The sequence below is a fragment of the Coenobita brevimanus genome, chromosome 5, assembly GCF_032717465.1.
Source record: "Coenobita brevimanus isolate Jiangsu-jjx chromosome 5, ASM3271746v2, whole genome shotgun sequence".
NCBI classification, from domain to species: Eukaryota; Metazoa; Arthropoda; class Malacostraca; order Decapoda; family Coenobitidae; genus Coenobita; species Coenobita brevimanus.
Genome location: NC_136958.1, coordinates 12,591,956 through 12,604,383, shown reverse-complemented (window position 1 = coordinate 12,604,383; position 12,428 = coordinate 12,591,956).

The following is a 12,428-nucleotide window of genomic DNA, read 5'->3' as shown; positions in this document are numbered from 1 at the left end:
AGCCTCCTCCACCATCTAAATTTAACTTTAAGAAAGCAGATTGGGGGTACTACTAACAGGTCGCCAATCTAGATATATCGGGAGATAACATTGATGAGAAAGTTTCACACCTACAGACTTCCATTATACACGCAGCTGAGGCTGCTGTTCCCAAGACATCTACAATTCCAAACAAGCATAGAATTTCGTGGTGGACACAAGATTCCCGACAAGCACTCACAAAGTGCAATAGGAGATACAGGACTTTTGAGAAACAGCCAACAGAATCAAACTTTATTGCCTACAAAGCAGCTAAAACTGAGGCAAGGAGGACAATTCAAGCAGCACAACGGACTAACTGGCGTAGTTTTGTGTCCATGGTGAATCGCACCACCCTACTGTCAGGTCTGGTCCACCATAAATGTACTAAACAACAAGTACACCCGGTCACCAATCACCACACTTGAGGTGGCCAGGAATGTCTGACGATCCCGTGGACATTGCCAATACTGTCGCCGACCATTTTGCCCAGGTAAGCAGCTCAGCCAACTACGATCCTCGGTTTCTCCACCATAAGCGTACGGCTGAGCTGCAAAATTTCGACTTTGCCACGGAAGATGGAGATACCAGCTACAACTCCGAAATTACGTTAGATGAACTTCTCTTTGCCCTTAAATCCTGTAAAGGCTCCAGTCCCAGTCCATCCACCATTACGTACGGTATGATCCAGCATCTTACTCAGGCCAACCTAAGTACGCTATTAGCGGTGTACAATGAGATTTGGGCGTCTCGCATGTTCCCACACTCATGGCACAACGTGCGCATCATACCGATACCTCGCTGGGATGGTCACCTTACGAGTCCCAGTTCGTTTCGACCTATTGCGCTGACTGACTGTCTATGTAAGGTCTTTGATCGTATGGTAAATAAAAGGTTACTTTTTGTTTGAGTCGAAGGTGTGTTAAATGATCAACAGAGTGGATTCCGTAAATACAGGTCCACTTTGGATCATTTAGTGCATCTGGAGTATTGCATAGCAGAGGCTTTTGCCAATCGCAAATTCATGATAGGAATTTTTCTGGATATACATAAGGCTTATGATATGACCTGGCGAAACGGAATACTACGTAAACTCTACGCTTATGGTTTAAGAGGTAATTTGCCCATTTTCCCTCAGAACTTCCATACTGACAGAACGTTTTCTGTCAGGTTACCCTGTAACGTAACTTCGGACATATTTGTCCAAGAAAACGGAGTACCACAAGGAACTGTGCTTAGCCCTACTTTGTTCAGCATTGTCATTAATGACATTGTCATCCGCTTCCTTCCCCAGGACGATTAGATACTCTATGCTGATGACTGTGCAGTGTGGCACTCTTCCCGGAATGCGCAATTCTCGGCAGAGCAGGTTCAACTGGCACTTGAATCTGTTCAGCGTTGGGCCCTAGAGTGGGGATTTAAATTTTCCATCCCTAAGTGTGTCGATGTTGAAGAGAGAAACCTGTATTTTACACAGGAAAAATCATCTGAGAAATTACCAATATGCCGCCTGGCTCTCACCTGAGAGTCCCGGGTTCGATTCCCGGCATATTGGTAATTTCTCAGATGTGTCGGTGTTGTTTTTACTCGTAAACTTAACATACCTCCTTTCCATTTGACTTTAGATAATCAGCCGATACCTTTTCAAAATTCAGTAAGATTCCTGGGTCTACATTTTGACAGTAGGCTCAGTTGGAGAACACATATTAATCATTTGTTTGTTTCTTGTAGTAAAAAAGTAAACGTCCTTAAGTTTCTTTCCGGTAAATTGTGGGGAGCAGACAGAATGTCTTTATTGATGGTGTATAAGTCCCTTATCCGTTCTGAGCTTGACTATGGCTCACAAATGTATGGGTTGGCATCGGATGCTGTACTCCGTAGACTTTATGTGCTTCAGAACGTGTGCTTGCGTGTATCTCTTGGAGTCCTTCGATGTACTCGTGTGGAGCGGTTGGAAGTGGAGGCTAATGTGCCTCCCCTCCGTCTACGACGTGACCACCTGCTATTTTCTTATGGCATCACCACCCACTGTAAACGCTCACTTGGCCTCCCGACTTGTCGGATCCTCCTACAGTGGGAATACCTTCTGTATGTGTCCCTCAAGCCGGTGGCTGTGAGGCTTCACTTCCACTGTGAGGCGTTAGGGTACGACCTTTCTAATGGGGATCAGGTTTTAACATCAAAAATAGCACCGTGGGAGTCTCTTGCCACCACATTTAATACTGACTAGCTCCCCATTGCAAAGTACAAGGCGCCGGAGGTGGAGGTACGACAGTTGTTCCGGATGATCCTCATCAGCCACCTAGCGTCATTCCACTTGTACACCGATGGCTCTAAGATGGATGAATGTGTGGGTGCGAGTGTTTGGTCTACGGAAAGCCGCATCTGTTTTCGCTTGCTCCCCCATATGTCCCTATTCACTGCTGAATTATTTGCTATAGATCAAGCTATAGACTTTGCTTTGCTTTCAGATCACGACAGTTTTGTCATTTTTACGGACTCTAAGTCCGCCCTTCAGGCAATTCATTCATGTATGACTGATTCACATGAGGTCCTGGGCCACATTATCAATAAGCTGCACACGTGTCCTAAATCCTTCTCTTTGATCTGGGTGCCTGGTCATTGCGGTATTTACGGCAATGAGCAGGCTGAAGTACTAGCTAAATCGGCTGTAGAACTCGAATAGACTTGTGACGTTCCTCGTGAGCTACAGTCTAGTCTCTCTTTCGGAAAGAAATCAATTAATCTTCTATGGCAAAGTCAGTGGACCGACCTGGCAATTCCATCTGTCAAAAGGACCATATGTGCTTGGTCCACTTCCTCCCGAGGAAACAGACGGGAGGAGGTCGCTTTAGCCCGCCTACGCATAAATTCCACCCTAATAAGACATATGTTACCATATATTAACAGACAACTTCCACCGCGTTGTACCACCTGTGATGCGGTGTTATCTATTAGTCACATCCTTTTGTACTGCAGTAGGTACGCTAGGGAACGTACCTCTCTGGCTGACAACTGTAGGGCAAATGCGCTCCCTTTCACACTTGATTCTGTCTTGGATGATGGGGACGGTGTGACCAATAAATTGATGACTTTCCTGAAAGAGACCAGACTGCTGAGAGAATTGTGATTTATTTTATGAACTTGGTTGTGGTTTCCTTATTTATTACATACGTGTATGTATGTATATATGTATATATATGTGTATATATGTGTATGTGTGTATATATATATGTATGTATGTAGGTATATGTATGAATGTATATGTAAATATATATATATATATATATATATATATATATATATATATATATATATATATATATATATATATATATATATATATATATATATATATATATATATATATATATATATATATATATATATATATATATATATATATATATATATATATATATATATATATATATATATATATATATATACATATATATATATATATATATATATATATATATATATATATATATATATATATATACATATATATATATATATATATATATATATATATATATATATATATATATATATATATATATATATATATATATATATATATATATATATATATGTATATATATATATATATATATATATATATATATATATATATATATATATATATATATATATATACTACTCTGCGGCCAGGTTGTGTTAGGAAGAAAACCGCCACCGTATTCCCTGCGTGTAGTAAAAGGCGACTAAAAGGGGCGGAGTGAGGGGACTAGAGACCCCATCCTCTGTTTTTCGGTTCCTAAAAAGAGACAGGCCAGAGAAAGGAATGGGGGATTGAGTTTTCCCCATACCCTGAAGATTGGGTCTATGAATGGTCGTGGATGTAGTACGATTGAGGCTAAAAGGAAGGAGATTGGGAGAATGTTTGTGAGAGGAAAGTTGGATGCGTTAGCTTTGAGTGAAACGAAGATGAAATGGAAGGGTGAGTCTATGTTTGGAAGTGTGAATGGAAGATTGTCAGTTGTTGATAGAGGAAGGGCAAGAGAGGGTGTGGCCTTGTTTGTGAGTCCGGAAGTACAGTAGTGTGTGATTGAATGGAAGGAGGTGTCATCGAGACTGAGGTGGGTGAAAGTGAAATTTGAACGTGAGTTGTGGGTGTTTGCGAATGCTTATGGGCCTGGTAGTGAAAGGGATCAAGAAGAGAGGGAGTCTTTCTGGAATGATGTTGATGAGTGTCTGCAGAGTTTTGGAGCGAATGTGAATGTGGTAATGATGGGAGATCTGAATGCCAGAGTGGGAAATGTAGCAATTGAAGGTGTAGTTGGTATGCATGGTGTGCCTGGAAGAAATGAAAATGGGGAACGAATGATAGGGATGTGTGTTGAGCGAGAGATGGTGACTGGAAATACGCTGTTTGAGAAGAAAGATATTTAATAGTATACATGGGTGAGACAGGAGGTTGGAAGGGTTGTGGATAGAGCTTTGATGGACTATGTGGTTGTGTCTAGGAATGTAATAGGAAGATTGTTGGATATGAGAGTTCTGAGAGGGGAGGGCGGAGGTATGTCTGACCACCACCTGGTGGAGGGAAAATTAAGAGTAGGTAAGAGATGGGTGAGAGCTAGGAGGGTTAAGTGTGGCAGGGAGGTTTTGAAAGTGAGTGAGTTGGATAAAAGAGAGAAAATGATAAGAGTATCAGGAGAAATTGAAAGATGAGTGGAAGGTAGTGAAAGATCAGGAAAATGGCAGTGTGAAGGAGGAATAGCAGCTGTTTAAGAGTGCTGTGGTGGGGCATGCAGAAGAGGTGTGTGGTGTGAGACGTGTGGGTGGTGGTGTAAGAAAGGGAAGTGAATGGTGGTGCGAGGAAGTAAGTATGGCTATGGCTGAGAAGAGACATGCATATGAAGTGTGGCTGCATAGGAAGGATGAGGTGTCATATGAGAGGTATAAGGAAAAGAGGAATAGGGCGAGAAGGGCTGTGGGTGGTGCTAAAGTGGCAGCAGATGAAAGGTGGGGTAGGCGACTGACTGAGAATTTTCGACAGAATAAGAAAATGTTCTGGAAGGAGGTGAAAAGGTGCAAAAGGGAGAGTCTGGGAAGGAAGAGAGAGTAAAAGCAGAGGATGGAAGGATGTTAATTGAGATCGATGCAGTAAGGAAGAGATGGGCAGAGTATTTTGAAAGATTATTAAATGTAGAGGAGGAAAGGGTGGCTGAGATTGTGGTGGATGGAAGGGTGCAAGATATAAATGTGTTGGGAGAGTTGAATGATTCTTTCATCACGAAGGAGGAAGTGGAGAAGGCAGTAAAGGAGATGAAAACAGGGAAACCTGCAGGTATGGATGGGTGTGCTGTGGAATGCCTGAAAGGTGGTGGAGTGACTATTGTTGACTGGTTAGTAAGATTGTTGAATGTGTGCTTTGTGAAAGGTATGGTGCCAATTGACTGGGCAAGTGCTTGTGTGGTCCCTTTGTATAAAGGCAAGGGTGATAGGTATCAATGTATTAGCTTTAGGGGTATCAGTCTACTGAGTGTTGTAGGTAAGGTGTATGGTAGAGTGTTAATTATTAGAGTTAGAGAGGGTACAGAGGGAGTGATTGGTGATGAGCAGTGTGGCTTTAGGAGAGGGAGGGGATGTGTGGATCAGGTGTTCGCTGTGAGACAAGTGTGTGAAAAGTATTTAGCGAAAGGCAAGGATGTGTTTTGGGCATTCATGGATTTAGAGAAAGCATACGATAGAATTGATAGGGAGGCTTTGTGGACTGTTTTAAAATTGTATGGACTTGATGGTAGGTTACTAAAAGGGGTGAAAAGTTTTTATGTAAATAGTAGAGCATGTGTAAGAGTGGGTAATGCTGTGAGTGATTGGTTTCCCGTGAGAGTGGGGCTGCGACAGGGATGTGTGATGTCGCCTTGGTTGTTTAATATTTATATGGATGGTGTTGTAAGAGAGGTGAATGCAAGAGTTTTAGGTGGAGGTCTGAGTCTGGTGAATGTTGATGGTGGAGAGTGGAATCTGAAGCAGCTGCTGTTTGCAGGTGATACTGCACTGGTGGCTGATTCAGAGGAGAGATTGAGAGTGTTAGTAGAGGAGTTTGGAAGTGTTTGTGAAAGGAGTAAATTGAAAGTAAATGAGAATAAGAGTAAAGTGATGAAGTGTACGAGGATGGTAGATGGTAGGGGGATGAATATAGTTTTGAATGCTGAGTTGCTTGAGGAGGTAGAGTGTTTTACATATTTAAGGTCACATGTTGCTGTGGATGGAAGAATAGATGCAGAAGTGAAGTTTAGAATGAATGAAGTAGGGAGGAATGAAGAAAGTGTTTAGATATCGTTCACTTAGAATGGATGTAAAGAGAAGGCTGTATGAGGGTGTTGTGGTACTGACTACGTTATATGGGGCTGAAACTTGGAATATTGGTGTACCAGAGAGAAAAGTTTGAATGTAATGGAGATGAGGTGTCTGAGGAGTGCGTGTGGAGTGACGCGTATGGATCGAGTGCTAAATGATGAAGTGCGAAGGAGAACTGGAGTTGTTCAGGAGATGGCTGGTAGAGTTGAGCAGAGGGTGTTGCAATTTTTTGGGCATATGGAGATTATGAATAATGAGCGATTGGTGAAAAAGATTACTAGATCTGATGTGAGAGGTGTAAGGCTGAGAGGAAGACCACAAATAGGATGGATGGACAGTGTGAAGAGAGCGCTGGATGCGAGAGGGATGTCTGTTGAGCAAGGAAGAGTAGCTGTGCATGACAGAAATAAATGGAGAGAAATTGTGAATGAATAAGTGATGACGCAGCCCTGAGGGGATATTCTCCCGCATTTGGTCTGATTAGCTATTTCAGGTCAGGTGCGGGTAAGGGGATGAGTCTGTTATGATGTGGCAGGGGTAAACCAGCTCTGCTGTCGGGCCCTGCTGCGGATGTCACTGATTGCATTGCGCAGTTGACCCTTGTGTGGTGTGGTGCGGTGAGGATCTGTCCGTTCTCCCCTTTGGGGCTAAGATGCGAATGAATGTGTTTGAATGGATGAGTAAATGGGGAGTGTGTCGTCCTGTCTCGGCTACCTCCCTTTCCTTGGGGGGAGCAGCCTAGGTATATAGATAGATAGATAGCCATCAAGGAATGTCCCCAGGAGTCATTGGGTTTCTCCCCGTTCTAGTTACTTTGCGGGAGACATATTAGAAGACCATTTAAATTAGTAAAAGAGCAGTGGTACGTCAGTCCATCTAGTACCCCTACAACTGTCTCACAATACATTAACACCTTACAGGACAAATAAACTAAAGTCCGAAGTATTGCTCAGTCTAACTTAACCGTTTCATGCGCGGATAAGTTAATAAGTTTCTAGGACATGACGCGCTGTCTTTTCTCCCCTTCCCCCGCCCACTGCGTGCTATAAAAATGTGTATTCTCGGCTTATTTTCACCACCCAAACATATTTATTTTGCCACAAAACCCACATGTTCCTATTCATCGATGTTTGTTCTACATGACAAGCAAAAAAAAAGAAGAAGAAAAAAAAACACTATACTGTACATACGTTAGGGCGGTGTGAATAAGCATTCAGCAGCACACATTTCACTTCCCAACATCATAAGTCGAATGTTTACTAATCAATCTCTACATGTTATATGATCATTGGAAAGAGAATTTTATTAGCTTTCGAATGCCGAGGTCCCAGTTTGATACGAGGTATGGTGTTTGAGTAATAAGCGATAAAGCAAAACCCATTTCTGACAGACAACAGATTTTTTTTTTATTTGGGAAGCTCTAGCAAAAAACTTTTCTTGCCAGTTATGTTTTTATTTTATCATCCTATGTAACATTTCATTAGCTTTCATTTGAGCCCAAAACGGTGATCCTAGGCCTCATGGTTATAGAGAAAAATGCAAAAAACTACGGTGTACCCACGCCATGTAGTGACTGTAGGGCAGTTTCCTGCCTTCCTCTAAACTACTGCACGTATTTCACCAATTCTCTGTACACTAGATATGCACACTATATTCACATGATTCACTGTCACTATTTTTTATTGGTGAATACTCACATATGGTGCAGGGTAGAGGGAGTGTAGTTGATTAGAAACAGTAGCACAATCTTCGTTGGGCCAATGGCTGATAACGACCAGGATTGCTTCACAAACACCAAATTTCCTATTGTAAACACCAAATCTACTTACAACAGTGCCCAAATACTATACACAAGCATTACTGGTTTAGTGAAATATGTTGCATGGCCAGGACAGAGGTAAGAATGGAAATTTAAAGGGACAGAACTGTGCAATACCTTCTCTACTTACAGCTAATTTGGTACTGAATAACCTGTCTGCTCTCATGCTGGTATCAGGACCGACAGTTACCAACTCATTACTTTTGATGAGGAGCAGGGAAGCTATGACGCCTCCAAAAATGACACCAATCGGCAGATAACTTTTCCTTTGACGAAAGTTATTATGCTTCTATGATGCCAAAAGTGTCAGTGTATATTGTTGCAGCCAGATCCTAATGACGAGAAACGCGTCATCGTGTATGAAGGGGTTAAAGAAAGTCCAAGATAAAATGGTGAAGTCCCAACCTAACATCATTGAAAGATTATTTTCTCCAGGTGACAAAGTGCTACTCTTTCTACCCATTCCAGGTTCTCCCCTCAAAAGCAAGTTTACTGGTCCATTTGTAGTTGCTACTAAGCTGTCACCCCTCAATTATATAGTCCATACTCAAAATCGCAGGAAAGATTCACAACTTGTTCATGTCAATCTCATGAAACCTTACCATTCCAGGCAGTTGGAAGAAGACATCCCTGAGGCTAAAGGCCTACCTATATCGCTTACGACTTTGTCGGGGCCAGAGCCAGAGACAGATGACTCAGACCCATTGGAGAGTTTTGACTTCCCTATACCTAAAGAAAACCCTGCTGACAGTCACATACTCAACAACTTGGATAAGAATTTTTCTGATCTGAATCCATCTCAAAGAAAGGATCTCACTAGGTTGTTACCAAATTTTCTAGAGTCACTTCAGATCTCCCCGGCCTTTGCAGTATATTTAAGCATGACATTAAGCTAGTTTCAGATGACGTACAACCCATTAGGCAGTTGGCATATCGGCTGAATCCACAAAGGAGAGAGATCATGAAAAAGGAGGTAGATTTTTTGTTAAAACATGGCTTAGCTGAGCCGAGTACCTTCCCATGGGCTTTGCCCTGCCTTGTCATCCCAAAACCCAATGGGAGTTTTCATTTCTGTACAGATTACCATAAAGTGAACAAAAGTCACTGCCTCAGGCTCTTACCCCCTACCTTTGATTGAAGATATTATAGACAGCATTGGCAATGCGAAATATATTACTACCATTGAGTTAATGAAAGGTTACTACCAAGTGAGACTCACAGACAGGGCTAAAATTATTTCTGCTTTCATAATACCATTTGGTCTCTTTCAATATTTGGTTATGGCGTTTGGCTTTTCTAATGCTCCGGCCACGTTCCAGAGAGCAATCAACATCCTGATCCAGAACCTAGCCAGGACATTCATCTACCTGGATGACCAAGTGGTGGTGTCTGACAGCTGGGAGGAACACTTGGTTCGACTGGAGAGACTCTTAACCCATGTTCACCATAAACCTGGCCAAATCTGTTTTTGGCAGGGCCTCGGTGACATACCTGGGACATGTCGTGGGTCATGGGGAGGTGAGACCCAAGGACGCAAATGTCGAAGCCATCTTGTCCTTCCCCACTCCAAAGACAAGGAAGGAACTCATGCGCTTCCTGGGGATGTGCGGCTACTACCACCTGTTCTGCAGTAACTTCTCCAGCATCATCGCCCCCCTCACAGACCTCACCAGTTATGCCGTTCCTTACCTCTGGACCCAGAGTTGTGACCAGCCTTTCCACAGTCTCAAAGCCTTCCTGGCCTCCAAGCCTGTAGTCTGCTTACCTGACTACACCCTGCCCTTCCATCTATGAATCAATGCCAGTGGTGTTGGAGTGGGGGCGGTGCTCCTACAACCCAACCCCACCACTGATGTCCTTCACCCTGTGGCCTACTACTCTGCCAAATAAAAAAAAACACCAAACCAACTACTCTGCCATCGAAAAAGAGGCTCTGGCTCTGGTCATGGCAATCAAGAAGTTTAAGTATTACCTCCACCAAAGCCCACAGGCCACCTTAGTCTTTACAGATCACAACCCCCTTACCTTCATCCAAACCAACAAGACCTCTAACCAGCGGATCCTTCACTGGGCTTTATTTGTCCAGCCCAATAATCTGCAAGTCCGTCACATAAAGGGGGTGGACAACCTAATTGCAGACTTCCTATCCCGGGCTCCAGTGGAAATAAAACAACTACCCTGATCACCTCCATCATGCCCTCACTTTGGAGGTCTTTGCAGGGGGGGGGGGTTACAACCCAACTCACTATAACACCATCTATGGACGGGGTTACGACCTAGTTACTGGACTACGCCATCTAGGGACTGGTACCGTGCCCATCTCCTTCCACAACCCGAGTTTCTTCTTATATCCTCTTGTCTGAGTCGTCCCCACCAGTATCTCGTCCCTCTGTTACTCCTCCCTAACCGAGGTGTTCTCATACTCGCCGGACTTGGGAGAGTTGAGTTCACTCACTCTGGGAAGTGACCCCACTTTGCCAACCTATCCCGGAAACCTGTGGCACAGTGACTACCACCCATCCTACATTATCCACCACTCGTCTGGCACCTCAGCACCACTATTGAGTGTTCTACTCCTATAACCTCCAATCTCCACTAGCTTCAGAGATCTGTTTTATGTTGGTTTTACGTGTATAGGTTAAGACTGTAGTGTATATACATAGGTTAAGTGTTAAGGGATTTAGGTATGGTTAAGTGTATAAGTAAGAGTGTGGTCGGTGTATTGTATTTAGTTGGTCGAAGGTGTATTATATTTAGTTGGATATTTTGTTTAATTTGTCTGTGCACTTAGATTATTAAATACAACAGAAAATCACACCCTTTGTCTACCCTTATAAGTCCGATAGCCCTTGTTTGTTTCGTTGTTGCCTGTTGGGATCTGGGTAGATTTAAACTGTGAACTAAAATAAGTCCCAACTCGTAACAGTATGAAAATATGTCTTTAACTGTATGTATGTAGATACGTGTATGCGATGTGTGCTTTTTCGTGTGTCAGGACTGACTGTGTACACATTATTTTACATGGTCAGCACGTTATCATACTATTGTTAGGTTAAGTGTATGTAGGGTAATAGATTATTACTGTCAGTATTAACAATAATAATGCAAAATATTGTTAGTTATTTCGAGTGTCAGTATTACTATGTGCGTAATTTACTCTCAAAAGGCTCAGCCAAATTTATTATATTAAATGTACATCCTTAACTGCTGTAAATTGACTGGCTAAATAAACATTTAAATTTAAAAAATCTGAGTGCATTACGTGAGCAACAAACCCCAACCATCCCTTTGATATAAACCTGCATAGGCTTAATCCGACTGGAGCGCCATAATACCCACTAAATCACCTTGCGCCATAATTTTGTTATACGTAACCACGCAGCGCAGTAAATAGTTTCCTGGTCAACAGAACATCATTTGTCTTGTTGCTTAGTGTAAAGTCACCTGTAGACAGAAGGAAGAAGAAAGAATGAAGGAAAGAAAGACAGAAGAGGAAGGAAAGAAGAGAGAAAAAGGCAGTCACCCAAGAGCAGCACTACATCGAGTGAGTGGATTGTGAGCTCCCCCAGCTACCACCTATTATCATAATTATTATCATTATTAATTTTTATTATTATTATTATTATGAAGATCCATAAGGCTGGTATTCCAAGACCGTTCAAGATAGAGACTGGAAATCTTCAGGAGTGATGTATCCTGGCTGCAGGCTTCTTTGGGCACATTTTTTTTTTTTTCTGGCACTAACGCTTTGTTAAATTTTTCAATTTTTGCTCTTCTGCACAGCAAAAACAGATAAATCAATTGCTTTGCAAATGTTCCAGTATGTAGTCGTCAACATATACTAGTTCACCTGGGTACTGATAATGAAATCCAATAAAACTCTTTGAGATATTGAGGCAAATCGAAATGGCCGCCTCAGGCCTGAAAATGTTGAATTGGAAAGTATTTGGCCAATTCTGACCAAACTCGGTGGAAATTTAATGGGTCATGAGTGAACATGATTTGCATATAATATGAACGCGTTTGACCTTGATATCAAGGTCGCACGTCAAAATCCGTAAACATTTTTCAGTCATACGAAAAGTCCCATGATATTAGGTCTACAATGATTTTTCAAAGACAGCAAACCATAATCTGATGTACAGGTGTAGAAATGTTTTTGTCATTCTGATCTGGAATGCGGCATTACCAACTGGAATGTGGAATTCTTTGAATATTGCTAAAGCAATTTCAGATTTCTAGTTATGATGATGAT